Source organism: Equus quagga, chromosome 6, assembly GCF_021613505.1.
Source record: "Equus quagga isolate Etosha38 chromosome 6, UCLA_HA_Equagga_1.0, whole genome shotgun sequence".
NCBI classification, from domain to species: domain Eukaryota; kingdom Metazoa; phylum Chordata; class Mammalia; order Perissodactyla; family Equidae; genus Equus; species Equus quagga.
In genome coordinates, this window is record NC_060272.1 from 100,487,358 (window position 1) to 100,514,806 (window position 27,449).

The window sequence follows — 27,449 nt, forward strand, 5'->3', positions numbered from 1 at the left end:
ATATAAAAGTGATTTTTTTTTCTAGATTTCTTCTAGGTAACTCAGCAGAGTTTGGAATATCAGCCTCACTCCCTCACTGCCCAATATTAGAAATTACGATCTGGGAGCTCGGGGAAAGAGACTGTAGTCGTGTCAGGAAGTATCTAGGTACATAATTTTAATTTTTCAAAGAATGATTTATTGCAATATAATATACATGCAAATTATAAAATTATAAGTGTAGAAATTGATGAATATTCACAAAGAAACACACCTGTGTAACCATAACCCCAATCAAGGAATTGACCACCCCAACAAGTCAGTAATGCGCCCCTAGCCCCTCCCAGTCACTTTGCCCCTAGATATAGTGCTAGTAGATTGTCTGTCCTCTTTGTTCAGTTTCTCTCAGTTCTGATTTTTCTAGAAAGATGTCCTTTTATATATATTTTCAAGTGTATTGGCATAAAGTCATTGATAATATTTTTTGCATGTTCTCAGAGCAATACTCTAGGTGTATGAGAGTACAGTATATGGGATAGTTTTTAAGTTACCATTTGAGTAAATAAAACTCCTTATTTTAAAAAATGTGATTGGCGTTTATTTGTACTATAATACTGAACTGAAATTGTCTTTAGAATTTCTGATAATTATGCCTTTTTTCTTTTCCTCAGCTTCAAATTGTAAGTATGACTTTTTGTTACAAATTGTTGAAGGGACTTACTAATATGCCTATGCAGGCTGAGTAATAGGCCCAGCAGGGGTTTTTTGGAGGGGAGGAAATTTCTGGAAAAATTAGAGATTCCATTAAAATAATGGAAGGCTTTAGTGAAGTAAAGCGCCTCAGCCTGGACTTAGCGTGTACAAAGCGGAATGCGACCTTTTAACCCTTTTACTGGGTTACTTTTCCAAAACACTCCTTTGGGGTGACCGGCAACTGTGACTTTATTCTGTTGTGTTGTGGTGCATTGGTTTCCTTGTGATGAAATGGCTTCAGTTAGTTGAACTTATGATTTTTAAGCCTCTCTTACTTTTAGATTTTCTTTTAGCTTTAAATTTAAGATCCTGGGAATTAATGGGTTAAAAAAAATTCTGACTACCTTCTTTCTGCTTTTTAAAGGACAGTGGATTATTGGTCAACACTACCTAAGTCTAAAAATATGAAATAAAGAAAAACTTTATTTAGATGAGCTTATGGTTATAAATATGATTATGTCAATTACTGTTCTCTGGCTACTTCTAGATCATGTTCAGTGACTCCTGCAAGCAGGCATTATCTAGATGGTCAGTAAGTAAGCTAACAAATTAACTAGCAAATTTAGCTATTGAAGTCATTATTTTTTCCTTTCAAAAATAAAATCAAAGTGAAAGTGAATCAGAAAAGAAAGAAAAAGAGAGTGAGCCAGTGAAATCAAGAATGTGGGGGGCCAGCCTGTGGCATATAGGTTAAATTCCCATGCTCTGCTTCAGCGGCCTAGGGTATGCTCTGCTTCAGCGGCCTAGGGTTCGCCAGTTCAGATCCCGGGCGCGGACCTACGCACTGCATATCAAGCCATGTTGTGGCAGGCGTCCCACATATAAAGCACAGGAAGATGGGCACAGATGTTAGCTCAGGGCCAATCTTCCTAAAATAAAAAATGTAGTTTTAAGTACACAGGGCCACATGTATAAGTTATTATTTTGTGGCATCTCTTCATGAATATATGCTTATTAATAATGTGGATCATGTCTGTGCTATGCAGTGAAAACACTCACACTCCCCATTGTAGTAGGATATGACAATATGTAATTGATTAATGCTATTAAGCAGGAAACTCCAGGACACACAAAACTTATGGCATGTTGACAATTGTAGGAAACCCTATGATTTATGTCTCTAAACTTTATTGGAACAAGTCATGACATGAATAAACAAATTCATGTGTTGTATCTAAATTACCTTGGAGTAGATATGGGACTCCATAAAATTTCTCTCCCTTCTTTCCTTTTGTTGAATTTTGTTTCTCAGACTGAACTCACGGACTTTGAGGTGCTCTGCGTAGAGTAGAACCTCTCGTTTTTTTTGCAGGTCTATTCATTCATTCATTCATTCATTCAACAAACAATTTTCAGAGCACTCCATTCTATGCTAGCCCTTCTGTTCCCTGCTTGGCCAATGGGACTGAATAAGATAGACAAGGTCCCTGTTCTCAGGGGCTTTCCATCTATTGGGTGGGGCACTGCTCTACTCCTTTGGTACAAAGAAAAATCCAGTGGTGGAAATTTTATTTGTTTTATTCATTTATTTTTTTGGTGAGGAAGATTGTCACTGAGCTAACATCTGTGCCAATCTTCCTCTGTTTTGTATGTGGGATGCAACCAAAGCCTGGCTTGATGAGTGGTGTGTAGGTCTGTGCCTTGGATCTGAACGTGTGAACCCGGGGCTGCCAAAGTGGAGTGCACAGACTTAACCACTACGCCACCAGGTCAGCCCAGGTGGAATTTTTTTTCCCTACAGACCCTGGGATATAAGTTCCCTTGCTGTCACCAGGATTCATGAGGGAGTTCAGGCCTAGAGTTTGGTGAGGTGCTTGAGGATTTTCCAGGCACTCAGTTTAGCAGTAAAAGTTTTAGGGTAGCATAGCTGCCCTGAGCTAATGGATAAACTCTGCAGCTGTGAAACAAGTAATCAGAAGGTCCAAATCAGCTTTGACTATTGTTCTCCCAATCAGAGGGAATAGCGCTGTCGGGAGTCTCACCACGTTTTATCAGAGAAAAAAATTTATTTTAAGGTCACTGTACCACATCTAAAATCTTGGTCGTCTCTTTAACAATTGCAGGTCCGTCCCTGGTTACTGATACTTGTCCAGTGGGTGAACCTAACATACATATGTATATATATATAAAAAATATATGAAGATACTAAGATAGCAAGTTGAAAGACCAGCTATTAAAGACGTTTGAAGTAGGGGAAAATATCTATTAGGAGGATGGGCAGAAAGCAATGTCCGACGATCCTAAGAGTGATTAAACATTTTCTCAGGAGCTGGGCAGAATATGTGCATGAATGCCCATATTCCTCAAGAAAGGTGGTGACTTCCCCATGCGAATTCTGCCACTGCCTTAGCAACAGGGGGAAATTGCTAATTCCTCATGCCTTGCTCTCTTTAGTTTACCGAGCATTTATACCTTTGTCCTTTTATTTAATGGTTTTGATGAGCTTGGATCTGGGCTAGATGTGTGTGGATGAGAAAACAGGCTGGGAGAGAGGGGTGAAGCCATCGCTAGAGCTCGGTTCTTCTTTCTCCTCCTCTCACTGTTCTTTTTCTGTTAACATGATCTTATCCCTAATCAAAAGAACTTCACAGAATGTCAGACTTATAGATTTGTCTTTTACTGTGTAAACCGTAGACGGCTTGGTGAACTTCAGCAAATCTCCATTTCCCTATGTACAAAATGGAGATGTTGATAAAATCTCCCTCACCGAGTTCTCCTGAGGATTAATGGCCTTATCCCCGCCCGGCATCTGGGACAGAGGCAGACACTCCAGGAGGGTCAGCTGTTGTTATGCAAGGCTCTCTCAAATGCTTTCCTGTGCGTGGTGTTTTGATTGTTCAAATGCATTCTTTTCAAATTGCGCTCTTAGCCTGGGGTAAGGCATTGCTAATACCACTAGATTTTTCAAACTATTGTTTTAAGGAAGAAAATTTGATTCTGAGATTGTATTGAATATTTTTCTTAGGATCATTTCGTTTTGTTTATTGTCTTGTTAGAACAAGGCAGTTATAGAAAAATTTTGTAAGAAATTCCGTATTAATTCTATTCATCATATAAAAGTTAGTACCCTCTGTCTGCCTACCACTTTTGAACAGTCAATTAAATAGGCTCATTTGCCTTATGAAAGTCTTCGACTTCTTTCAATGGGGGAATCCCGTCTATAAGAAATCCGTTTGAATTTGTAATGAGCTTTTAAATTTCTGAATGTGCAGATTCATTACTGCCAAATTATTTTTATTGGAGAGTAATCTGCATTGAAGTTACTGAATTTTTTAAATTCATTTTTTTTTTTTTTAAATTGGCACGTGAGCTAATGTCTGCTTCCAATCTTCTTTTTCTCCCCAAAGCCCCCCGGTCCATAGTTGTATATTCTAGTTGTGAGTCCCTTTGGTTGTGCCATGTGGGGACACCACCTCGGCATGGCCCGATGAGCGGTGCCGTGTCCGCACCCAGGATCTGAACTGGGGAAACCCTGGGCTGCCGAAGCAGAGCATGTGAACTTAACCACTCACCCACTGGGCCAACCCCTTAAATTCATTTTTGATAGACATCTCACGTAATAATATGAAAGCATACTTTAAATATCCAAATAGAAAGAAACTCTTTCCATTCCACTGCTCTATGGAATAAATTACTAGTAGGAGAATGCACTCTTGGGGAGATAATATTTTAAGACAGCAACTGAGCATGCGTCCCTAAAATACAAAGATAATGATAGGGGCTCTACAAGGCCAGGTCCTAAGCAAACTGGTCGTGCAGGTTTGGAGACCCATGTTTCCTTCTCTCGTCCCCAGACTGCCTCAAAATTTCTTTACGCTCCTGCCGTGAGACTCCAGGCTGTCTGCTGGGCTGCTTAGAAGCTATCATGGCCCTTCCCTTCCTCAGCCAATGTGTGTCCCAAGCCTCATACATGCCCCCTGCTCCTCTCCCAGTTGCCACCACAAAGTGTCATTCATTTAGGCTCTCTAACTCCATGTCTCCTGTTTTCCAAGGAAACAGTAAGAGGATAAAGCTGTGCATGGTAAGGTGCTTGTGGATGCTGTTGTACGGGTACTAACACTTTTGTATTTTAATAAGTTAGGTCTTAAAGATAGAAAAGAAATGAACTCAAATTTTTAAGTTACGCTATCTGTGGTGTTTGAGTGCTTACTTGGTGCTAAGTGTCAACTATATTAGGTCTTTTATTTATAAGTTGTTAAGGATGGCCAGTTTTTGAAAAGCTCTTTTAACAGCCATCACCTCATTTTCTTTCTGTTTCGGCTCAAGTGTAACCTCTGAAAGGCCGTCCTGTCTCCCGTGGTACCCATCCCCATCGCTCCTTCTCCCTTTTACCATTTCATGTCATTTATCACATTGGCATTATATCCAATATTTAGTGGTATGTTTGTTTATATTCTGTCACATCACCTAAAATGGTAGCCCCGTGAAAGCATGACTTTTGTTGTGTTTGTCACTGTATCCCCCATATTTAGCACAATAGGTGCTACATACATAGTTGTTTAATGAAATTGGGCTTTCTTTCCATTTCCATAGTTGAGGAAACTGAGCTCAGAAAAACTGAGTAATGAGCTCAAAGTCACATTGATAGAAAGTGGTGGAAATGGGTCAGGACCCAGGCTCCAGATCCTTCATCTCTCATGGCATCATGGTGCAATTTTCCCCACCCCCATATAACAAAGAGGGATCCTAATTAAAGAGATGCCAGATGACAGAAGAGCTCTTCAAGAGAGAGTTCTTTGCTAAGTCACACCCTTCAGAATCCCTAAAGTCATAATCCATCGGTTGCCATCTGTTCTACCGTTGCAGCTAGCCTGGTTAATGTTTATTTCTGGGGAAGTTTCAGAATCTAAGGTAAAGTGATGCCCTGAATGAAATCAAGTGAAAAGGAACATTATTATAGGATGAGAGAAATAATATGAAGATCAGTCCAATATGCCACCTGAGGATTGGAAAATAGTAGGAAAAAAATGGAGAAATAATTCTTATGATTTTTAAATAGGGTCTGGGGTTGCTTAACAGGAACACAAAACTCAATAAAAACCATGCTATTATGTGAGTTCATGTAAAAAAGCAGTTCATTATGAACCAGTGGAATGTTTGTGGGTAGACTCTGTTTGCTCATTTATTCCAGAGACCCAGGGTCATGAAACAGAGGAGGAGGGGTCTTTACCTGTTGTCTACAATGACATGTCTACACTGCCTGTTGCCTACATTGACCTTAAGGAAAAATGAGCTCTACTGCTCTTAAGTCCTTTGTTAGTTAGCTTATTTTGTTCTGCACCTTCTCTTTCTTTCTTTTGTTTTTTCCTTTCTGACCTGGTGTCGCTAAAACCAGGTATTTCTTTCTGTTTGTAGTGCTACATTGTTAAAATGAGCAGATTCCAGTGGGAAACAAGATTGTATCTTATTTCCTTTCTGAAAAATAGGTTCTTTTCCCCCAGGTAAATGCTTATGAACTTTCATATGATTATTCAGTTAAAAAGAAAAGGGATGTATTCTTGTGTCTGAGTAAATCTTAAGTGATTCACAGTTCATGGTTTTCTTAATTGTAGAATTCTCTGTCGTCATTTTCAGTGCCCTGGGTCAGTAACTTCAGTCACCCGGGATGATAAAAGACCTTTTATTTAATGAGACACACTACTGTCAAGCTGAAGGTATAAATATTCTTTTATTGTTTCATCCATAGGATCCTTACCATCTCCCCTCTCTTAGGATTTGTAAAGATTTTAAAATCACTTCTTTGTTCCAATTTAGCTCTGAACCTCACGTTAAACTCTAAGAGGATTTATAATCCTTTACAGTCATTTGGAATAACCAGTTGGGTTCTGCGATAGGCAAATAAATTAGCCAGTCTTCCTCTTGACTCTCCCTTCCTCCCTGACACTGCTGAAGGCAGATGTGTTAAGGTAATCTGCCTGCCACATGTTTTATCCCGACCAATTAGTGGCTGAAAATGTCCAGAAGAATATCCCCTTTAATTAGGCATAGACAAACGATGACTGCATGTGTCTCCTATTATCTTTGACTGCTCAAGTTCCCTTAAATGGGGCAAGAATTAGTTTTCAATATCGTTTTGGAATTGATATATCTGAATAGTAGTGAATAAAAATATTAAGGCTGCCCCAGGAGTGACAGTGCTGTCTTTCTACATGGGGGCCCAACACTGGTATTTTTGGTCTTACTTCACATGCTCTGCTCCTTACTATTCTTTCTTTTTTTTGTTTGCATAGAAATGTCTCATCATCCTGTTGCAAGACAGCCCTAGATCTTTTTTTCAGTCTTATTTTTCCTGGTTGGCATTAACAAACAGCTTTTAAGATCCAAATGAACTTAAATACCACAAGTTTAGCATATTATTTTATCCATTTATTTCTTAAATATTTTTGTATGTTTATTATGTGCTGGGTCTGAGGTCACAGTGGGATCTAAGCCATGCTCAGGATCTGTCCTCATGGAACTTACAGACCAGTGGAGTGACAGCTTCAGCAAGAACTGAAATCGAGCACGATGCTTTGGTGGAGCACGGGAACTGTGGGAACACGAGTCAGGGGCCTCCTGTTCAGGGAGCAGGAAAGAATTCCTGGAGGAAGTGTGGTGTAAGCTGAGACGTGATGGGTGAGAATGAGCTAGCTTAGAAAAACATTTTACAAAGCATGTTTTTACTCTTTTTTGTGCTTATGAGCTTCTACTTCTGGAAAATGTATTTTATGTAGGTGACTAGGGCCAGAAGAGTTGTTTCAAACAAAAAGCAACTCATTCAGTTGAAAAAACTAAAACAATATATAATTACACCATATGAGGCAGCATAGAGAGATGAAAATGAATGACATGGAAATGATGGGGGCTTGGGTTCAGATCCCACCTCTGTTGTTTACTGATTGTGTGTCCCTGGGCACATTATATAACCATGCCAACCTTCGGTTTTCTCTACTCTACCTAGGTTTTGTTTAGATTAAATGAGGTATAACGTATCAGCATAGAGTAGCTCCTGTCTAAATGGCATCATTTTGTTATGGATTCAGGACTCTTGGACAGCATCTGAAAGCCATCTACCACAAGAAACGTTTGCAATAGGCTGAGCAAGTTAGCCTACTGATAGGCATTTGAATTGAGTGACGAATTTTGCTCCCTTTTTCATGACATGGTCTGGGTACCATTTTCAGAATCAAATTAGCCCATGCTAGGGAAGATGGTGATGATCATTGCCATTTTCTTGCAATTAGCAGTGAATCCAAATGAAGTCCGTTTTACAAACAAAGTGAATTCTCTATGTTCTTCATGGGCTCAGGATCCTATGCCAACATTTTGGAGTACTCCATTACGGTGCGGTTTTCTGGAGCAGAGCTTTGGAGTTCTATGTTTTATTCCTTTAATTTGAAATGATGAATTTGATGGAACTAAGAGTGTTTCTTTAACAACCTCTCAATCCAGATTCTGTGGAAAGCACTTCCATGGCACATCACGTGTACACAGCACATGTGGGCATCTGCATGGGAGGCAGTCACGGTAGAGGTTGTGGACTTAGATTTCAGAGTTACTCTGACCGTGTTCTAGTTCTGGCTCGCTACGTATTAGCCTGTACAAGTTAATATCACCAAGCCCCTATTTCCCCATCTCTACAATAATAATTGTAATTAGTACAATAATAATTAGCCACCTGACAGTGATTTCAGGGTCACTTAAGATAATGAATATAAAGCATATACTACATGCTTAGAATAGAGAAAGAGTTCACTTCATGGTAACTATAATCTCTCAATTTGATTTAGATCATTTAAAACACAATTCCAGGGCTGTTGCTAGGTAGACTACTTATTTGTCTAGGATAGGCAGGACTTAAGACAAAATTAGTAATTCCATGATCACACCAGGAAATGATGGTAGAAAAGTGTTATTAACCTGGGAGTAATAGCAGGTATCCTCTTATCTAGCTGGGTGTTTCTCTTAATATACTCTTAACTCTCCAATAGTAATTTCTTGGGTTCCAGTGGAGCCCACATGCAGAATCTTATCATATGAAAATTTTGTCAGAATGGTCCCTCAGGGGTAGTACAGGTGGTAAAATGACTAAAGTTAACATTCCTGATTCCTCAGTCTTACCTTTAGCTAGGGCTTCTTGTTTTCAAAGTATTGCTCTGAAGACGATTTGGCTTCTTTAGTTTGTTAGCTTAATTTAAATGAAAGAATCGCTGTTTATGTTCTCCAGCAATACCAATGAAATGCCAGTATGCTTTCCCAAACCCATGCCTCCTCAGCTTAATTTGTAAGATGGTTATTATTATTTTTATCTTTACAAGTTCTGGACTGAATTTCATGCAATCATTATCTAGAGCTGTAGTCTGTGTCCCAAGTCACTCAGCTTGAGTAGGAGCAGGTACTGTTTAATTTGAAACTTTAAATCTAATTCATTATGTTAGAAGAAAATGTATTTTTTTCTGAAACAATGATTAGATTTTATTAATTAAAAGATTAGAACTAAGATACATCTAAAGAAAATGGCACCAAAATACATAGACATATCTTACTGATTAAATATGAATCCTACACATGGACACTATATTCTGGTTCTTTTAACTCTTTCCTTTTTTAAAAAATTTTTAAAAAATTTTTTAAATTTTTAAATTTTTTTGGAATTTCTTCTTATTATTATTATTTATTTTCCGGATGTACATCATATTTCGAATTCTGTGTACATTACATCATGTTCACCACCCAGAAACTAATTATAGTCCGTCCCCTCACATGTGAGCCTAATCACCCCCTTTGCCCTCCCCCCTCCCCCCCGTCCCCAATGGTAACCACCAATCCAATCTCCAATGCTATGTGTTTGTTTGTCGTTGTTTTTATCTTCTACTTATGAGTGAGATCATATGGTATTTGACTTTCTCCCTCTGAATTATTTCACTCAGCATAAGACCCTCAAGGTCCATCCATGTTGTTACAAATGGCGGATTTCGTCATTTCTTATGGCTGAGTAGTAGTCCATCGTGTATAAATACCATATCTTCTTTATCAATTCGTCCTTTGATGGGCACCTAGGTTGCTTCCATGTCTTGGCTATTGTGTATAATGCTGCAATGAACATAGGGGTGCAAGTATCTTTAGGCCTTTGTGTTTTCAAGTTCTTTGGATAAATACCCAGTGGTGGAATAGCTGGATCATACAGTAGATCTATCCTTAATTTTCTGAGGATACTCCATATTGCTGGAAGAAAATGTATTTAATGACAAGTTATAAGAATTGTTATTATGTTCAGAAGGTTTACCTGTAGTCATAGAGACAGGCAGTAATATTAAACAGAAAGGATCATTCTGAATGTTGGTAGTTTGAAACTGTAATTTCAACTCATATTTTTAGAGTGTGTGAGTACGAGGCTACCCTTGCTGAAATTTGCTTTAACCAGATAAGAGTAACAGTGTACTGTCCTGCAGGGCCAGCCACAGGGGAAATAGTCAAGTAGGCAGTTTTTCTCTGATTCAGTCATAGCTTATGGTACCACAACTGTCCTCTCTGTTCTGAAGAAGGTCCTGAGGTGAGCATCTTTGACTTCCTATTCACTGGACCCTGCCCTCCCCAAGGTCAGTATCCTTTGTTCTGGGCCTTTAATGCTTCTCCTCGAGGGGAATTAGTTTTGTAATTAATTATTCCTGAGTAAGGAAATCTTAAGAAGTTTCTGCCATCTGGGATGGTCAGGTCATGTGAACAGACCTAGATGAGCGATAGAAGAATGCTGCCTGAAATTCCTCCACTCATCTGTGTAAACAGGTGGTGTGGCCTTATCTGTGGCCATGATTAATGCAACAGAGAGAGCGTTAGCTGGGAATCAGCAGCCTGAGGCCCCATCCCAACGTGGCATGAAGTAAGGTGTAATGATCTTAAGCAAATCACCCACTAGCTGAGCCTTGGATCTCTTGCCTGCAAAATGAGGAGGCTTCAACTCGAACATTCTGTGATTCTATAATCTCTTTCATCTCTTTTTGTACACTTGCTTCCAACGGATGGCAGATAAAAAGTGGCAAGGTTTTAGTTTTCAAATATATTTGAAACTGATCAGGGAGAAATGACTAGTTTTCCAACTCTGGAATAAATCCAGTTTAATTAGTGTCAACTTTTTGGTAGAAGTTGTTGTGTAGTCTAGACTTTGAAAAGTCTAGAAGAATTTCATACAGAATAATTCATAGGCACTAGAAACAATGAAAGTCATTTTTATGTGCCAAGAGTGTTTTTCCATTGCTATGGCAGTGCCATGGGGACACCACCCATAAATATGCAGTCTGGTCAAAACAGTGAGCTTGCATACAAACACAGAGGTAAGAGAAGAAAACTTGCTCTCTCTTCCAGCCAGCTTACCATCCCTGAGCCCCTCATATGTAAAACTCCTGTAGCTATCATGGTCTAATAGACAATTTTGGTTATGGACAGCCTCAAGGACTACACATGAACCAGTCTCTGCCATAAATACTTTTGCCTTAGGGAAGTAGCGTTTTTGGATAAATTATTCTAGTCCCTCTTGCTTCATCTGTCTCTACTTTGTCCCTTTCATTTTCATGGAGATCTTTGAAATTTATTATGCTGTGGTCTCTCAAAACATCATATGGGCATTTAGTGTCCTGATATATTTATTAGTTTTTGGAAATGCAGAGCCCATTTCAAAGTTAGATGATAGTTAAGATTTGTCAATGTCTAATTAAAAAATAACTATGAAAAATTTCCAATATATACAAAAAGAGAGAATGACATGATGAACCCCAACATATCTATCATCCAGCTTCCACAATTTTCAACATTTTAGCAATCTTTCTTCTTGATTATTTTTCTGGAGCATTTTTCTGCAAGTTCTATTGTTATAGTTAACAAAAATGATGATATGGTGCTGTCTTCTGGCTATTAAATCTTCTACATTAGAAATTCTTCTAAATTAGAAAAATTCAGTTGAATGTACAGAAAACTACAAATAGGCTGTCTTGTCTGATTCCAAAGAGAGTTGATGCTCCAGTGATGCTTTGCAATCAGAGACAGTCTCTCAGATTTGGTATATGATAGTGTCATCTACAAGTCGTCTGCCAGAATGCAAGCTTGTGCGAGCAGCTTTTTTAAAAAAGTGAGTTCGCTTAATATTTGGATTGTGGTTTTCAGTTTAGAGATTAGAATATTGGAAATTGAGTGAGTCTTTGTTACCCTTTTACGCCCAGCTATAACACCTAATCCAACACCTTATGGTGAAATGTCTGACTTATTTTTAAGCTGATTTCAGTGAAATTAATATATCCTTTTGAAATTCTTAACATTTTTATCCATTGTTTAGATCTCATGATCTTTGTGCTCGGAAATGTTAGTAACAAAACTATGTTATTTATCATACCATTCTATCAGTTCATTCATTATCAAATGGTGGAGACTTATCCAAGGTTAAATAATTGTATGTGGTTGACTTTGCACTGGACGCCAGGACATTTACCACATCTCATAGTGCTTTCTCAAATCCGCTGGAATATAAGAGATTAAATAACTACCTTACAGTCATGCAACTGGGAAGTAAAGATTAGGATAAATATGATAAGAACGTTGATGAAAATAATAACAGCTAACAATTACGGCAATTATGTGCCAGCCTCTTTTCTACTAGCATTCTTCATTCTTTCTCCTTTATTTAATGTTTATTGAATTCCTACTAAGTGCCCAGTACTGTCCTAGGTCCTGAGATGTGGTAATGAGCAAAACCCCAAATCCCTGTCTCATGCACTTATCTTGTCCTAGTGTTCTACATAGATCACCCTATTATTTGAATTTACACAACAGCTTTATGGATAGCTACTCTTCTTATCCCCATTTTATTGTTGATGAAGAGGAAATTGAGTCACAGAGAGTTGAAGTGCCTTAAAACCAAGGTCACACATGTAGGATGTGACACCTAGAATTTGAACAGATAGTCTGATTTCAGAAACCACATCATAAGCACCATGCTATGCTGTTTCCATATTGAACTCTAAAGTCTTTATTTATGACCACTCTGCTATGTTGCACTTCTTATTCTACATTTCTTACTGAGGTTCTTGGCTTTGTCGTTAAAAGTGAAGCCATGGATGGCAAAATAGGTTATAAGACAAAATGGGTTATAGATCCATATGATTGAGCCTGTTTCAGGGAACTTATGTTGGAGGCAAAGGGACAGTTTTATCCCCACACTCGTTTAGTCATTGGTGTGTTAGTTAAGACCCTCATATGTGATAAGGATTTTTCTAACGGCAGCACACAGAGTACCAGCTTGTGCCTTGGGATCATTCTTGGAGCTGCCCAGCTGAGATGCCCTATCATCAAAAGAAGTGTGACTGAATTCTTAAACAAAGTGTCAATAGTTATTTGAGTTTATTTTGATGCACAAAAGTCATATTATTTTTAGAAAAATTTAAAAAGCCTTGAAGTATGTGACCATTACTGGCAAAAAATTTGGGAATTATAGGCTAGACCTGTTCATCCCTTTGGCAATAGCATTTGTGTGGTTTTGCAAGGGCTGATAATCCAAAAATTTATGCAATTCCCATAAAGCTTAATATATAAATTATTCTCTTAAAGACTAATGCTTTGTGGGTCCATTTGAAGAAATCTTTCTGATCCTGAGGTCAGAAATATATTCTCCTACATTTTCTTCTAATAGTTTTACGATTTTTTCTTCCCTTCCATATTTATGTTTTTGATCTATTTGACTTAACTTTTGAATATGATATGTAGTATCAATCTACTTTTCTATTCTTCTGCATATAGAGCTAATTTTGCCAACTCTATTTATTAAATAATTCATTCTTTCCAAATTGACATATTGTAAATTCCCATGTATATGCTCCATTTCTATATTCTCTACCTTGTCTCTTTGTTCTCTTTATCTATTATTGTTCCAGAACTGTGCTGTTGTAAATTCTATGGATTTGTTATATGGCTTAGCCTATAATAGGAAAAGTCTTCCCTTTTTGCTTTTCTTTGAAAAATCATATTCTCTCTATATTAAACTTTGTTCTTCCATGAGGAAAAAAATTCTGGATCTTTCACTTTTACCTGCTTCCCTATGATCAGATACGTGGTAGAAGTGAGATGTCACATCCTAGCTTTAAACTTCTTCTGACTTCCCCTTTCACCTTGCCTTGTTGTCGGCCTTTCCTGGTCTTCTGGCTACACCCTGTTTTCTATTCTTTTTTTTCTTTCCAGCACTTTTATATTTAGAATTTGAAATGTGAAATGTCTTGTTATTAGAGGGATTGTCAATAGATCGTGAAGCATTTAAGCTCATGGTCCATTTAAGTAGAAGAGAACAGAATGCTTGAGCCAATGGATATGCTTACAACCCTTGATTTTGGAGATTATGTTCTAATCCACAACCACTAGGGTATATTTCTTTAGTTGTTTCTCCAGTATGGGTGATGGGTTGTGTTCATCTAGCCATATATCTTCCTTGGCCCTGCCCGACAAATATCGTGCATTTTCTAAAAGTTTGTCTAAGGCTTAAGAAAGTGATGTACAGTTAACGGATCCATGTGAGGATCGAGCCCATAACCTTGGCCTCCTTAAATCCTATCAATAAATGAATTGTTTACAGATAAAGCCAAGAGGAGAAAGAGAAAAACAACAACAACGAGATTGTTGGAAATAGTGATGTTTGATAACAAAGTAAGCTGACATTCTGGTAATTACTGAACTTTCAGACTACTTTATCAAAAGTGAGATTTCAACCTGAGCTTATCGAATTGATTGACGATAAAAAGCCTGTTTTCTTCTTGTCAGTAATTAGGTTCTGTTGAGGAAGTATTGTATTATTTTAAAATGCAATAAATATTTTATTTCCACCATATCATTCATTTATTTCTGCACTTTTCCTACTCCCAAGGCCCCTGTTGCATTAAGATCTGGGGCAGAAATGTACAATGAGTAATCTAGTCCATTTTGGCAAAGTGATAGTTGTTTGCAACATAGAATATCATCTTTCATGTTCCTCTCCAAGTGCTTCTGGGATCACTTTCCTTCATCACCGATTCGTAGGAAAAGCTTTACAACAGACTAGGTGTTTCACTCTGGATCTCTCTATGTAATGATTAAACAAGAAAAAAAGGTGCATTTCTTTCAAGGACAGCTTATCTCTTGAGTATGAAGCAGTTAGGCCTGCTTTGAGCCTGGTCTCAGTGAACTGAAGGCATAATCTGTATTTCAGAGAAGGCCAGTTAATTTTGGTGTGTGACATCACCACAGACAGTGTTCCTAATTCCAGCAAAACCTTTGGCAAATGCATGCTGTTGTTAATTAGAAACTAGACCAGTAAATGATGATGGATGCAAAAGCATGCCAAAGTGAGGGGACAGTAGTACAATCTTTGTATGCAATAGAATTGCTGTGAATTTCAGTACAGTAAAACATGTCTGCGTCTCCTTGTATTTGGAACTCCTGTGCTTTGGTTCATTGTCAGGTTACATGTCTCTCACTGTTTGAGCTGATGGCACTTGAAGAAAGTGAATATGCTTTTTATGAAATATTACCCCTTTGGTTTGAAGATAAATGACATGAAATTGTATCTTTACGTGTGCATTTGTGTCTTTAGAAATAACAGTCTACACTGAAAATATTTGTACTGCAGCAAGACGGAAAGTTTGCAGTGTTTGAAAATGTGTCAAAGAAGTCAATTTTAACTGAGTAGTATGTTCGTTTTTTAAAAATGATTTTCCCCCTAGCAAACCTAGTGTCGTGGAACCCTAAATGCAGTAGTTTGCTAGAGGGCAGGCTCTCTGTTCACATACATCCTGCTGTCCTTTTTCACTGTTTTGTTTTTCATGGTGCCATCAAGCCATCAAGCTCATGGTTTCTAAGAGCTGCTCTTGGAGAATTTTCTTGTCCCTATCTGGTCTAACCATGTTGTTCCTGCTCTTCCACTAGCCTCTCTCCTTGGGGCTCAGGGCTGCGATACAGAAGGGAGTAGGAAAGATTCAGAACTAAATAATGCATAATAAGCAGAAAATGGTAAAATGGAAAAGTCTCTGGCTTTTGTGCTACCATGTCAAAAAGGTACATTGTTCATAATAACAATTGCTGGCATTGAGAACTTACTATGTGCTAGACACTGACACAAGTGGTTCCCATGGATTATCTCATTTAATTTCCATAGCAACCTAATGAAATTAGTATCCCCATTTTATAGTTGTGAAATGAGACCTAGTCAAATGAAGTAACATGTTCATAAAGGTGGGAAGGAGCTGACATTTGAATTCAAGCCCATCCTAATGACTCCCTAGTCTACCATCCTGTAGTATAGAGACATTAACTTTTGAGTTTCCTGGGTCACAAACCTCACACAAAAAGTTTAGTTAAAAGTACACGGTATTCTAGGCCACAGTCAGTGTAGCTGTTTCCATTGGCTGAATGGTAGTCACCTACTTGGCCTGATTTCAAGTGTGGCAGAGAGACCCACCTGCTGGTTATTGCCTGAAATTTCACAATTAGGGATTTCCTCCAGGAATGAGAACACAGTGAAGCCTAATCAGCCACTAGCTAGCAGATTTTGTTTTTCCTACAGTGTGCTTTTTCTAAGTGTCATGATTTAGGTCATTTGGACTTTAATGTAAGATTTAGTTGTCTACTAAAAGTCTTAAAAAATCTTTTCAGTGTATTCTGTCCTTTCAAGGGATATAATAGTTATAGTTCCTGGAAAACCCAGGTATGGGTTATGCTATAGTAAAAATATCCTAAATTTCACTGGTTTGCAACAACAAAGCTTTTGTTCCAGCTCATGCTATGTGTCCATGTTTATTGTAAGTTATTAGGGACCCAGGCCAAGAGAGAAGGAGAGATTGTGGTGGGTCTCACATCAGCAGTGAATTGCTTTTGCCCTAAGTGATATATGTACTCTCTTATAGGGTATTGGACAGAAATAGTCACATAGCCCCAAATTGCCACAAGGGGACTGTATTAGTTTCCTAGGGCAGCCATAACAAATTGCCACAAACTGGGTGGCTTTAAAACAAAAATTTATTCTTTCACAGATTTGGGCTGGAAGTCTGAGATCCAGATGTTGGTAGGATTGATTTCTTCTGAAGGTCTGAGTGAGCATCTGTTTCACGCCTCTCTCCTAGCTTCCGGTGCTGGCCAACAATCCTTGGCATTTCTTGGCTTGTAGAAACAGCATTCCACTCACTCTGTCTTCACGTGGTGTTCTTCCCTGTGTGGGTCCATGTCTCTGTTCAAATTTCCTTTGTCTTATAAAGACACCAGTCATCTGATTAGTGCCTACCCTAATCCAGTATAGCCTCATCTTAATTGCATGTGCAGAGACCCTTTTTCCAAATAAAGTCACATTCACAGGTACTAGGGATTAAGATTTGAACCTATCTTTTGGGGGGACAAATTCAACCCACAACAGAGACCACGAAGTACAATTGGACCATGAGGTTGGAAAGGAAGAGACATGGAACTATATGGCAAAGGGCATCAGTGACAACTACATTCTCCTTTGAAATCTGAAACTGAGAAACTTCCTTTCAGAAGTTGCTAGGAGTTTAAGAAAGAGCAGCTCAAAGACCTAAGACAGACTTGGCCATGGATGTAAACCAAATAGCCTGACTAGCTAAGAATGTTTGAATAACGCAGAGATACCACCTGGGGAAGGAGCCACAAGGATATTTATAGTATCTGTGGTTTAAGGTCTCTGCATATCTTCTTATCTCTGCCACCTCATGGAAGGAAGTGAATCAGAGCTTTTGTGAACAAAGGGATGGAAATAAAACCAAGTCCTTTTACCTAACTGGAGCATTTTGTGTAGGATATGAGTATTCTTTTGCTGGTGATTATGACAGAAGATAACTTAGAGATGAGTAAGATAAGACATTTTGGTGCCAGGGCTGTCTCAAGGTTGAGGATCTGCTACAGAGAACCTAATTTGATTATAAACAATGATTTTGCAAAAATTGGTGGAAAAATTCAGGATTCATTGAAAAGTTGACAAGATGTATCTTTGGTTAATCATTACTCACGTATCTTTTAAAATAAAATTGCTTTGTGTTTAAATTCTGCAGTTTAAGGATGAATTATATTTGAACAAATAAACTGTGGGAAATCCATGGTAATAAATGTCTCTGGGGTTGAGAAGCAGTCTCCAACAGAAGTTTGTTTAAAGCATCCATGAGTCAAATCCATGGAGTTTGGGTCATGAGTCTAGCGTAAAGGATGATGCTGAATCCATAAATCAAAGTGGCAGCAACATCACAAGAATACCGTGTACCTAACTAATATGTGGGTGGTTGGGATGTGGGCAGCATGCTTGACATCTGCCGAGTGGCAAAATAGAGTCATTAAGATCAGGGTCTCTGAAAACAACCTTTATCTTGGGCCATCTCCTGTTACAGGATGAATCTTCTTGTGGGTGGACCCTTGTCTATGGCCTTCTGCAGCTTGATTGCATATCTCCCTATTGCCTATCTCTCACAGTTTTAGGGGGTTGGGGTTGGTGGTGATGAGACCTTTTATCATCAGAATCTCAAATGTCAGCAGAAAATGACAATGTAGTATTTCAGGAGTGGGGAGGATGGAGCATGTGGAAATAATGGAAAAGAGCTACAGCTATGGCATATGGTGAGTGGCCTAGATCTTAAGGAGTCAGCAGATCATCAAAATAAGAGGCTACGAGATGGAGTACAATGACTGGGAGACAGAAGAGCTAGATTCTAGGCCAAGCTTTATCGCCAACCACTTATGGCTTAGGCAAGTTGTTTATCTTTTTTAAAATTGAAACAGAAATTTCCTAAGCTCCTTTCTAGCTGGAAACTATTACGATTAAGGACATTTGAAACTTTCTGTTCATCAATATATGTGGTTGAATATGTGTGGTCATGGAGAATAGGTAGTCCCCAACATCAGGGGACAGCTTTATTTCGTAAAACTACCAAATGTTTATAAAGGAGGGATATCTCAGGTTTGGCATTAGAACTGCATAGAGAGAACAAAAGAAAAAAATAATAAATATGTATTGAGTATAATAATAAATACTTATTGACAGACACCGTTCTAAGTGTTTTCTCTGCAATCAATCTTTATACAATCCTAAAGCAGGAAATGGAACCACAGAAGGTTGAAATAACTTGCCCAAAGTAACACAACTAGTGTAAGGTGGCCTGACTATTGAGCCTTTGTCCTAACCCCTTCCTCATACTGCTTGCCATGGATAAATACATGGACATTAGCTGGTGAAAAAAAGTCAGGACTCCATAATGGCCTTGGAACTCACTTAAATTTATGTGTTCACTCATTTACTCAGCATTGCTTCACTGTGCACTTACTGAGTGCCAGTCACTGTTCTAGACTCTAAGGATATAATTGTGCTCAAGAGAAGCCCAATTCCTGCCTTCACGGTGTTTTCAGTGTAATTGAGGAAAATAGGGAATTAGACAGCACTTAGAATACAGTGTGAGAAATGCTGATACAGGTGGATACAATTAATGATGTGTGTGTGTGTGTGTGTGTGTGTAGGGAGGTCATCCTAGAAGAAGTAACATTCAAGCTGTAACTTAAAGGATGTATACCAAGTGAAGGGAGAAGGGAGTTGGTGAAGAAAGAAGAATATTTCTAGCAGAGAGAACGAGTGTGAAGAATCTAGAGCTAGCTCTTAAACTTGGACCGGTGCTGGCCTGGCTACTTCAGCATCACTCGAGATTCTGATTCGGTAGGTGCAGGATGGGGCCTGAGCATTTATATTGTGAACAAAGTGGTTTGAATGCCAGGCTGGTTTGTGAAGCCTAAATTTTATACTGTTTTGCATCCAGGAGTCACACATGTAGGCAGGGTGGGTCAGAGGCCCCAATTGGAGGTTCAGAATCATTTTGGAAGAGGGCAGGAAAAGAACCTGAGAAGATATGAAAGATTGCAGCCTCTGAGGGAGCTTCCTGCTCTGGGTGAATTTGAGTGGTATCTGAGACAGACAAAAGCTGGACTTCCTGAGAACAGTCTGAGAGTGGCTTGGGCCAGCCGGGGGGTCATAAGTTGGAGGAGATGCTGAAGTGACATAACAGGACCTCTTTCCTTCTTGTTTGAAAAACTGTATTTTGGGAAGTGTCTAATTCTCAAAGACACATGACAGAGTTACGTCATGGGATGAGTAATGTTCATTTAGATGCCTCTTTCTCATGTGAACCACGTGACAAGTGTCTGTTAGTATTGTGACAACAACTGTAGATATTTTGCGTTGACTTCATAGGCCAAGTGCTGCGAGAGCATATCCCATTTTTACCAATAAATAACCCTAAAGGGGGTGTAAATGAGATAATCATTTTTGATGGTCTCAGTGACATCTCTGTGCTATTCTTTCTAGAAATCAAGAAAGTTCGTTGTTTAATCTAGTGAAAAATATATCTGAAGTTGTATTTGAGTTACTTTCAGAGCACTCATGGGAAAAATTCATTTAAAAATTTATCAGTTTGTTTCTTTTGCATTATGGAACTTTTTTAATATATAAAAGAGTGGAAAGTATAATGAACATCTATATGTACTCTACTTACTTTAAAAATGTTTCACTTCCATTTCCTTCTCTCTTCTTTTTATCACCAAACCCCCTCCCGTAACACTTTTTATTGAACCTGGCATTCAATTTCCTTTGTGTTCCATTTAAATAATGTTTTAAAATATCCAAATTACTGTATCTTTTAGGGTTATACACTTACAAGAAAAGAATAACATTTAGGGCATTTAAAATATTTTTCTATGTAAGTGAATGACCCTAAAAATATATAGTAATTTGGACATTTAAAAATATTGTTTAGGGGCCTGCCCGGTGGCACATAGGTTACCTGCGCATGTTCCGCTTCTCGGCAGCCCAGGGTTTGCAGGTCCTGGGTGGGGACATGGCACCGCTTGGCACGCCATGCTGTGGTAGGTGTCCCACATATAAAGTAGAGGAAGATGGCCATGGATGTTAGCTCAGGGCCAGGCTTCCTCAGCAAAAAGAGGAGGACTGGCAGTAGTTACCTCAGGGCTAATCTTCCTCAAAAAAAAAAAAAGATTATTTAAATCATAGCTTCCTGTGCATATCTTTCTGCAACATTTTTTTTGCCCAACGTTATATTTTGAAGATCTATCACTGTTGATATATATTGCTACTTCACTCATTTTCATTGGTTTATAGTATTTCTCTGTCTAAAAAGACCATGATTTACGTATTCATTGTCCAATTGATAGGCATTTAAATTGGAAACAATCTAAATGTCAAGTTTGTTGACTGATCATACAAATCATTTATTCAATCTTTACCATTTATAGGTGCCTCTTTCCTCCATTTTCAATCATCATCTAAGGTATACAACCATTATTTCGGCAAGAAGATTAAAGAAAACCAGAGACAGCATTGCAATAACAACTAAGTTTGTGTGAATCCAATTACAGCTTGAACACTGTGTGCCTAAGCTTACAATTGGAACTAATGATGACTTTCTAAGTGGAGAGTAGCCAGTGAGCCATAATAAAGCTGCAGCTTGGGTCATATTCCATAACCCAATATTTTCTAGCTCCAGGGAGTTTCTTAAAGGGGCCAAATAAATTGGTAGCTATCTACAGGAAAATATTTTCATATCAACTTCTTCAGGACAGCCCAGCAGGTTCACATTTAAAAGAATTAGTGTAAGAACAGGTCACCCAATCAGATTCTGTCACACTCTTGGCCTTTTCCGTCTCAAATTCTGAATTTATGAAAGCTCTTGTTTTCAGTCATTCCTAATTTCCAAAAGGTTTTGGAAATATGTATTTCATGAGCGTGGAGGTAGATATCAATATGGCCTGATCTCCAGGGTGGATGTGGGATTATCATCCTCTCCCCAAAATATCTTCCATGTCAGTTATCGCTGAAGTTTCAAATGTTTTTACCAAAAGGCACCCCCTTTCTGCCATATGACTAAAGATAATGCTTGTTTAATGTAGGTGCCATAAAGCTTGGCAGATAACTTGTGAGTTAGATGACAGATCTGGGAACTTCAAATATTTAAAGGAGAAACTCAAATCCACAAAATAGAATTGAACTGGAATGAATGGAAAAATTCAAAGAATCAATGAAAAAGCATTAGACTGGGCCAAGTATATTTGGCAATGCTTCATGTGAAAAACATCTGAGGATTTTAGGTGACGATAATCTTAATGTGAGTCAACAGTTCAATTATTCTTGAAACTGAGAATGCAAACTGAAGGCTCTATTAATAAAAGTATAATTCCACAATCAAGAGAGGTAATCAGCCTATTCTACTCAGGGATTAGTCAGACAACATCTGGTGACATGTTTGAAGTTCTAGAATGGGCATTTTCATTGACAAATTGATAAAGTAGAAGTCTGGAAACTGACCAGAGTAGTGAAAGTTTTTGAAATAGTGGCATTGAAGAAGGGTTTTTGTGGAAACTAGTTTCTTTGTAATTACTCACAGATCTAGTGTCATGGTCAACCTGTTGTTGACATAGAATACATTTGACAAATTGAACTGGAACAGTGTATAAATGGTGACTTTTTAAATACAATATATAAGCTATTTGGTCGTTTATTTGGGGGTATATCTCATCATGACTTCTCTAGAAAGGATAAATTATAGATAGGAAGATGAAAAATGGATAAATTTCATATAATCTCCAGCCTGTTGATAGGGAGGAAGTATTTATTAATATCTGGAGGAAAACTGCAATTCAGGTACATACACTTTGAAAACTGAAAAATCCCTTCCACGAAGTTTATTTTTGAGGGTCATATATAAGACTACAATGTGAAAACAATGTTAGGACGGAGTGATGGACCCCAGGTTTCTACCCTATCGCTTTTCTTCTCTCCTCTCAGTGATAAACAGCAGAGTGGAGATGAATGTGTCCTCGTTCTGCAGCAGAGTGTAAGAATCGTGTTGGGGAAAAAATTCCACAACACAGGTGAAATTACTTTTGAGGCTCCCCTTCAAATACGTTTTAACAAAGAAAATTGATCACAAGAAAAACATTTAAATAATTGTTGATCGTAATCATATGTTCAAATGCACATATGAAAGAGCATTCATTAACTTTAAAAGTAGAATTTGGGGGGCAAACTTACAAAGGCAATATATTATAGTGAAGTATAATGTCTTGAGATTTGAAAAACCTAAAGTCAGTCTCTATTTAAGGAAACCATTCACTGAATGTTATGCTGAAGTCTCTTTAATAGGATTTTTCTTCACTGGTTTTCTGGAACGGGAACTGCTCTCTGAGCCCTAATCTATTCAATTTGGTGAGGCCTCTAAAAACGTACATTTTGTTGTGCTTCCAGATGGGGGTACCCTCCCTTTATGCCAGACAACCTCTATTCTATTGAGCTTTCAAAAGAGTACAAGGTCCTGATATTGAAAACAAATAGTTTTATAATTTTCCTCAATTGGAAATGTTGGTATGAATTTTATTTTCTAGGACAGTAGAGAGAGGTAATTTCAAAGCTATCGTAATACGTAAGATACATTTCTGGATTTATATTATTTCCGCCTCTCTTTCTAATCTGAAGCCCTGTTGGAGCAGGTGATCTTCAGAAGAATGAAAGCCTTTTCTGGCCCTAATATAAAGCCAGTTCATACTTTCAAAATATTTTGTACCTGAAGCCCAGGAAGGTAGATTTAAAGCACATGATGTTTTATTTACTTTTGATTTCACTTGTCGGCTGACCTAACTGACCTTCAATAGCTTTATTTAGGAAATAGCATGAAAACTGATTCAGTGGCCACTTCAGGAATAACATATTCCTTATTCAATCAGAAATAATAAAAATTGTTTTCAGAAAGGTCAACCATCAAACTGTCAAAATGACTAGATGAACTGAAGAATTTTTGAAGCAGTTTCTCTATCTGCAAAAAATGGGAAAGGTAATGCTTTTCTTCCTGGATTATTTTGAGGATTAAATGGTCTATAATGTTTGTGAAAGTGCTGAGCATAGTCACTAGTACCCAGGAGAAAGTAGCGAAGTAAGAATTTTGCTGCTCTAAGACATTCAATCACAAATAACAGAACTTGTCTGTCTAATGGATGTAGAAACTGTTAATAAAATGTGGTAATGATTTATAAATAAGCCACAAAACGTTTTCTGGGTAATTACTGAAGAATCATTAACATTTATTTAAGTTATTACCGCTGTTACTCTTTGAAGTATGTGTGTTTGTAACTTTAAATTTTTACCATTAGGGCAAAAACAAGCAAAAAGTAATTTTTCTTTTCTGGGGCTTTAAACTTTAAACTCCTTGTCAGGAATCAGAACAAATGATTTTTTTAATTTTATCTTTCTCTCAGTCACTTGACATTTTTGTAGAAAATAAAATATTTCTTAAGTTTATGAGAGTTGTTCATTTTGACTTTTTCCTCAACAAAAAGGAAGCAAAGCATTTTTTAGTAAAAATGCAAATAAATGAGCTCTGTTTCCAGGGACTACATAATATCTTTTCAACTTTTCAAGAAATGAGCAATCAACAGCATGATCGTTAAATATAAACTGCTAAAAACTAATACATTTAATTTTTAATTTAAAATTCTTTTAATCTTATTAATTTCTTTTAAATTTCATGTTAAACTATAGATAATGAATATATTGTCTGGTGGGCAAAATACTAAGCTATTTAATCAAAAATGTATATTTTGTGAATTTAAAACTATATAACCACAGTATCCATATAAAAGTTTTTATTTTAAAATCAACCATTCTCTCCCAAGCATGATAATAGTGCATATCAATATAGTTAAGTAAATTAACTGGAAAATTGAACAGACCTAAGTAAAATCTATGAACAAAGACCCTCTATGCCTACACAGAAAATGCCTACGCAGAAAACAAAATAAGAAAACCTCAACTCCCTGGGGGAAAAAATGCAAGTGCCTCTGAGGGATTTAATGAGGAAAAAGAGAGTTCCAGAGACAGTAACAGGAACGGACACTAACTAAATACCTACTATGTATCTGGTACTTCTGCATTTGTTATCGTGGTTAATCTTCCTCACAACATTATTCTTGGATGACCATATAATTTATTGTCCAAACAGGATACCTTTCAAATAAAATGCTAAAACAGGCTTGATATTGGAAGAAAAGGAGTGAATCGGAACTGTTTCACAGAAGGCGGAGCGTACAGTCACTGCATAGTGTCCACCTGTTTCATGACAGGGAATCCTTTCTTTAGGGATTTCCTTAATGACCAGTCTTCCCAACATGCTGGAAGCATCAGAGTTTCTATTATTAGAGTTCACTCATGGTTTGTGCCACGTTTCTTTGCCAAATGAGGTGAAATATGTTATATTCTAGCCACTCAGGCCCGGAAAACAAAAATAGAAAACAGATTCTATATCTTGACCTCCCCACTCCATCAATGCAGTTTTTCCTAAAGCCAACAGGTATTTCCACCCCATTTTTCCCTCTTCTGTACACAACTGGTGATTGTCTCTGCTTTTTTTGTTTCAACCCAAGCAATGAGATGGAGATGTGTTTGTCAACTCATCTTAATTTTTATATCTTCTATCACTACTTCATCTGAAGCCAACCCCTCTTTCATATCATCTCCTCTCTGCTTCCTATGGTTCATGGACCAATGGCTTTTCTCTTTCTCAGAAGGCACTCTTCCTAATTTCTTAAACGAATTATGTTTCTTATTTTTCTGGTTTGCAATAACTGATAGTGACCCTGGCTCCCTTTGCAAAGAGTTTGGACTCCCTGTAGATGAGGTCTCAGAAATGAGTTTACCATGAAGCTAAGGGAGCTTAATTAGGTCCTGTGCCTAATTTTGCACTTGTAATATTGTATTCCTTTTCTTAAAGTAACCCCCTAAAACTGTAGAAGCAACAGACAAACCCTTAAAACCTGGACCTGCCCTTGGTAAAAATTTATAGATCAGGGGAGACAGAGATGCAAGGAGTAAAAGTAAAAAAGCTCATAATAGGAAGAGGGCAGGGTTTGCTGTAAATTGTTTTTAATTGAGGTTTAATTTGCATGCAATAAAATGCACAGATTTTAAGTGTACAGTATGGTAAATTTTGATAACTGCAGGCATCTGTGTACCACCACCCCAATCAAGATAGCTAAGATTTCCATCACCCGGCAAGTTCCCTTCTCCCTTCACAGACAACCGTTGTTCTAATTTGCATCCCTTTAGCTTAATTTTGCCTCTTCTCAAACTTCATATGAATGGAATCATACAGTAAGTACTCTTTTGTGTCAGTTTTCTTTCATTTAGCCTGATGCTTTGGAGATTTGTCTTTGTTTTACGTATCAGTAATTCATTCCTTTTTATTGCTGACTAGTATTTCATCATATGAATATATCATATAATTTGTGTATCCATTCACCTCTTAAAAGCCATTGTTGTCTCTAATTTTGGGATACTATGAGTAAAACTGCTATGAATATTCCTGCACAGCTCTTTTTAGGGCTATGACTTCATTTATGTTGGGAAAATACTAAGTGTGCAATTGTTAAGTCTTTTGATAAATGAGTGTGTAACTTTTAAAGAAAAATGTGTTGAACAATTTTCTAAAGTGTAACATACAACTGGCAAAGTTAAGAGTTCCAGTTGTTCCACATTCTTGTCAATATTTTGTTTTATCAGTCTTTTCAATGTGGGTCATTCCACTGTGTATATGGTGCTATTTGTGACTTTAATTTGCATTTCCCTGATGGCTAATAATGTTCAGCATATTCTTATATGATTATTAAAGATTCATATCTTTTGTGTTGTGTCTATGCAAATCTTTGGCCATTTATTAATTTGAGTGCTTGTCTGCTTGTTATTGAACTGTAGGATTTCTTTATATATTCTGGTTGTAAGTCATTCATCAGATATGTTTATGGTGAATATTCTTTTCCGTCTGTGGCTTGCCTTTTCGTTTTCTTAACAGTGTCTTATGATGAGCAGCAGTTCTTAATTTTGATGAAATCCAGTTTACAATTTTTTTAAGTTAGTGAATTTTGGGTCCTATAAAAGAAATCTGTCAACCTCAGTGGTTTGAGATGTCACCTTTATCATCTGCTAAATTTCCATAGGTTGTTAGGTCTATTTTAGGGCTTTCTCTTCTATCCCATTGGTTTGTCTTTCTGTTCACACACCAGTACTCACACTGCTGTATTAAGGAAGCTTTGTAGAATGTTTAAATATCAGGTAGAGTTTCCTTCTAGCTCTTCTTCATCACTGTTTTCCTAGCTATTTTTGCATATCTATTTTTCTATTTGAAGTGTAGTATCAAACTTGTCTAGCTCCAGGAAAAAGGATTTTTATTATGATCACATTAAATTTATCAATCAACCGAGAGAACTTACATATTGATGATATTAAGACTTTAAAATTAATGAAAAGGGATGTTTTCCATTTACACAGGTCTCCATTTATATCTCTTATGGGTGTTTTTATAATTTACTTCATAAAAGTTTTGAGGTTAACTGGCTAAATTAATTTCTGAATATTTATCTTTACTGTTGCTATTGTGAATTGAGTTTTCTCTTCCATTTTATCTTCTAACTTGTTATTAGTTATATAAAGAATACCGATTTTACATGCTAATTTTAAATCTGCTACCTTGTCTAATTCTTTTATCATTTGAATTAGTTTTATCGTTGATTCTCTAGTTTCTTGGTATAGTGTCATGTTCTCTACAAAGAGTTTTATTTCTTCCTTTTTCATTTCTGTACCTCCAGTACAATGTTAAATAGTATTGGAGATAGAGAGTATTAGAGTTCTAGAG